General features: G+C 47.9%; 1 protein-coding gene across 1 annotated transcript in view; it reads right to left on the bottom strand.

Annotated features, from left to right (window-relative positions):
• WDFY4 (WDFY family member 4) overlaps positions 1 to 4,464 on the bottom strand; it is a 309,512-nt gene that overhangs the window by 100,087 nt on the left and 204,961 nt on the right. The window lies entirely within an intron of this gene.

Here is a 4,464-nt window from a genome sequence, read left to right as displayed (position 1 = left end):
AAAAAAAAAAACAGTCTACAGCCTTGATGCAACAATAAACAGATCCTTATACATCTGACCAGTGCTAATTTATAAGGCACTAGGGCAAGCTCAGGTGAGAATCTAACACATCCAGTCAGCCCAGAGCTGCAATTCCTCAACCATCCCACAGAGTTAAAGCATCTCAGGAGAAAGAGCACCTTAACCTCGGTTCACTAAACTAATTTAAAATTACCCATTGTTGATCTTATCCTCGCAGATTCCTAAGAAAGATGCTAAAATAAAGAGAAAATGCATGACTTCTCTATCCGTGTCCGAGGTGTTTTAGAGGTGGCTGGGTACAGGTAGCAACCGGGATCAGGGGGACTTTGAACCAGTGGGCTGCCCCACGATTCCTGTGCTTTCACACACCCACCCACACCCCCATGGTAGTATGGGATGCTGGGGCTGTAGAAGTAACATGCTGGACAGAGCTGGAAGGCAAAAGGGGCAGGCATGCTGCAGAGCATGCAACTTGAGTCAGGCTTTTGCCTGGGAAAGGGTCTGAGGTCATGGCCAAGGATATAGCTGAGAGGAGACACGAACATAGTGCAGCAAGAAAGACAAAGAGCAACATGGGATGGAGCCAAAACCAAGGTCTGAGTATGACCCTGGCAGAATCACCAGGTCTCTGATGCCCACAGCCTGTTGAGACAACCCAGTACAAAGCTGCTAAATGCTTAGGCATTGGTTGTCACTATCATTTTGAGCTAGTGGCCAGGTTGTTTAGCTTATCTCTAGTTCTAGCCATTCTGCTCTAGACCCAGGACTAGGNCAGGCATGTGGCAATGACCAGCCAAGCCCTCCCAAGGCTGAGGACCACCACTGCCATCCCAGCCTGGAGCTCCTGAAGCCACACTCTGGCTGGTGAGAGGGCTGGAAAGGGGAGACGTGAAAGAGCTGAGTGTGTGAACAGCACCTCTTTTTCAACAGTTATCCCATTAACATGCCCTAAATACACAGCAGGCAATTCCAAAATTAGGCAAAGGGACTACAATTTACTGGGCACCTACTATGGGTCCAAATCAGCTTGATCCCAAAGCCAGACTCACCACATGCCCTGGCTGCTTGTGTCGCCTCAGAGTTGAGCACCAGCACTCCACTGGGGCATCCTCATTTAGTCAAGACTCTCCTTCCACGAGCATAAGCATTTCTCTGGAGCACGATGCATTGTTCCCAGTTGACCCCGAAGCTTTCTCCAAGGGTCTCTTTATGAGGGGCTGCACAGGGACTGTGCCAGGCATGGCATAGAATTGCCTGCCCTGCTCCAGTGGGCTCAGCCATTGTGACGGCAAAAATTAATCACAATGGAAATAAAATCATACAGTGCCCCAATGTCCCATACATGCAGGGTGGTATGCAGGTTGATGTCAAGGTTCATCAACCGATGGATGAGTGAAGGGTAATTTCCAGACATCTGACTCACCCAAAGAGGACCATTTCCTATCCCCTGGCAATCATTTCTGCAGGGACCTCTAACTTAGTGGCCAAAGCCAGGGTTCAGCTCTTCTTCTGCGTTCTTCTCTCTATCCCTCGTCTATCTGCCCCTCTCTATTTGGAATAGAAATGTTGAAACTTACCGGTGAGGATGAAGGTATGTGCTGTCAGGGCAAAACACCCCGAAGACTCTAAGGGCGACAGCATAGGAATGGGCAGAGTGCTATTCACAGCCATAGGGACAGCTGCACTATCGCTGAGTGACACTACATAGTATCTTCATAGAGGGTGAGAAACATGGGGCTCAGCAAAGTGACTTTCATCACAGTTGATGCAGTACTGTTCCAGGGCCAGAGAAAAACGGAGGTGCAGCTGACCAGTGCTGTGGTTGCTGCGAGTCCTCTCTGCATGCAGAGGTGAGGCCATCTCCTCTTGTGGTTCCTCCGGATTCACCTCTCTTGTGATAAAAGAACTTTGATTCTCTTAGGTATCCATACTCCCCTCAGTTTAGTCTGTGCTGTTGGGTGGCAGACCTCACCCCCAGAAGCTGGGTGGGCATAGAACCCTGATCTAGCCAAATGAAAGCATTTTGCTCTGGGATGGGCATGTAACCTAACTTGGAAAATAAAAACCAGTTTTGGGATTTTTGCTAAAATTACCAGAATAGAGCATGTGTGGTATGGGGTAGAATTCCTATGTGATTGACTGTCAGCCTGGAACTGTTGGGGGCACCGATGTCACTGTGCTGAGATAGCCTGCCAAGAACAGAGCCAGTCCAAGGGCAACCCCCACTAAGAGATGGAAAAGCACAGCTTCCTGCAAGCCGACTTGAGCCTTGAGATCCAGCACGCCTGGAGCCAGACTGTTTTCAGGCTTTAGGTATGGGAGGTGATGAATCCTCTTTTTTTGCTTCTGTTAGTTTGAAATGGCTTTCTACCACTTGCACAGAAACGGTGCTGAGAAACCCAAGTGTGGACAATTAGGCTTGTATGAAATGTGAGCAGTATGAGATCAGTAGGTCCTCAGCTGACACACAATCAGTGCTGTGCCGTTGTGCAAAACTGAACTATGTCCACCACAGTTGGCAAACAGCCACCCCACCTCCAGAGACCTCTGCTGCCCAGGCCTCCCGGACCATGCCCTGGCATGCCCTGGACTTCCCCACAATCTGTCAGCTAAAGGGTTAGCACCTGGCACAGCAGGGAGCCTCTGCCCCAGCCACTGCACTTGTTCTGCTGAAGGACATCAGCGTCCCTGCTGCACAGTTCAGTGGTCCTTTCTCTGTGCTTATTCTCCTTGGCCCTTCAACAACATTTGACAGTCCCACCTTGAAACTCTCTCCCTGGCTGCCAGGGCATCTTGCGCACCTTCAGTTCTGCTATCTTTCAAGATACGCCTTCCCATCTCCTTTGCTGGTTCCTCCCCAGGTCCTCACCCGCTAAAGACTGGAGTGCCCAGCGCACAGTCCTCGGTTCTCTTTGCCACGTGCACACATTCTCTTGGTGGTCTTGTTCACTCTCCTGGCTTGAAACACTATTCCTAATTTACATCTCACTGGACCCCTCCCTTGAGCTCCAAGTTCATACATCCAATGGCCTCCACAGTGCCTCGACCTGGATATGTGACAGGCACCTCAACAGTGAGCTCGTGATGTCCAGCGCAGCCTCACAGCAGCTCTTCCTGTGTTGTCCCCTTTCATCTTCCAACTGCCCGAGCCTACGTCCTCAGTCTTTTCCTTAAGTCCTCCCTCACACACACAAACCCCACGCTTGATCTGTCATCAGGCACTTTCAGCCCACCTCACACCACCTCTGCTGCCATCTCCCCAACCCAAGCGCCCTCATCTCTCACCTGGATTACTGCAATCTCCGCAACACCAGTCTCCAGCTTCTGCCTTCAACCTACTATGGTGTATTCTTGGCACAGCAACCAGAGTGATTCTTTTCAAATAATAAGTCAGGTCACATCACTCCTCTGCTTAAAACAACCCAGTGCTTCCCATTTATTCAGAGTAAACGACAACACCATTACCATGAGCCTCACGCTTCCACCCCTAGGCCGTTCCCTCTAACCTCTGCTTCCACTAACTCCCTGCACCTCGACTGCTCTGGCCTCAGCCAAGCCAACCATGACTCCCTCAGGCGTTCGCCCTCACTCCTCCCTTGGCTGAAATGCTATTTTCCAGTTACCTGCATCACTTGTTTCTTCACTTGGTTCTTAATTCAAATACAGTTGGCCCTCAGTATCTGTGGGCTTTGCATCTACAGATTTGACCAGCAACAGATTGAAAATATCCAAGAATAAAATGTACAATAAGAAATAACAGTACAACAATGAAAAATAATACAAACAAAAAATATAGTACAAGAATTATTTATGTAGCATTTACACTGTAATAGATACTACAAGTAATATAGAGATGACTTAAAGTATACAGGAGATGTGCATAGATTATATGTAAATACTACACCATTTTCTATGAGTGACTTGAACATCCTCAGATTTTGGTATCCACAGGAAGTCCTGCAACCAATCTCCTGTGGATACTGAGGGGTGACTATTATTTTCTTAATAAGCCTTCCTTACCACTCTGTCTGACAGATTGCAATGCCCACCTCTATTTCCTGTGCTTTTGTAGTTATCATTATCTAATATGCTTTATAGTTCACTCATGTAAATTGTCTGATGGCTGTGCTCTTCATGAGAATGTGAACTCAGTAAGGACTGGCGACTTTTTTACTATTTTCCTTGTTGCTCTGTCAAGCAGTAAACACCACATACCACAAGCTATTGATAAATAACTTTCAATGAATTTGTGGGACTCATTCCATTCTCATTATAAATATTTTGATTGTCATTCCTGGGGACACTCCTTCTGCCCCATCTTCACACAATTCTGGGGAAAACCAGCAATCACTGTCAGTTATAACTGAAATACAAACACCTATTGATCCCGAATTGGCCTTCCAGAGAACTGAGTACCTGTAAAGGGGCCCTGGGTAGGGGCTG

The sequence above is a fragment of the Galeopterus variegatus genome, unplaced genomic scaffold (assembly GCF_000696425.1).
Source record: "Galeopterus variegatus unplaced genomic scaffold, G_variegatus-3.0.2 Scaffold1276, whole genome shotgun sequence".
NCBI lineage: Eukaryota > Metazoa > Chordata > Mammalia > Dermoptera > Cynocephalidae > Galeopterus > Galeopterus variegatus.
This window is presented reverse-complemented; position numbering and strand designations above follow the sequence as displayed.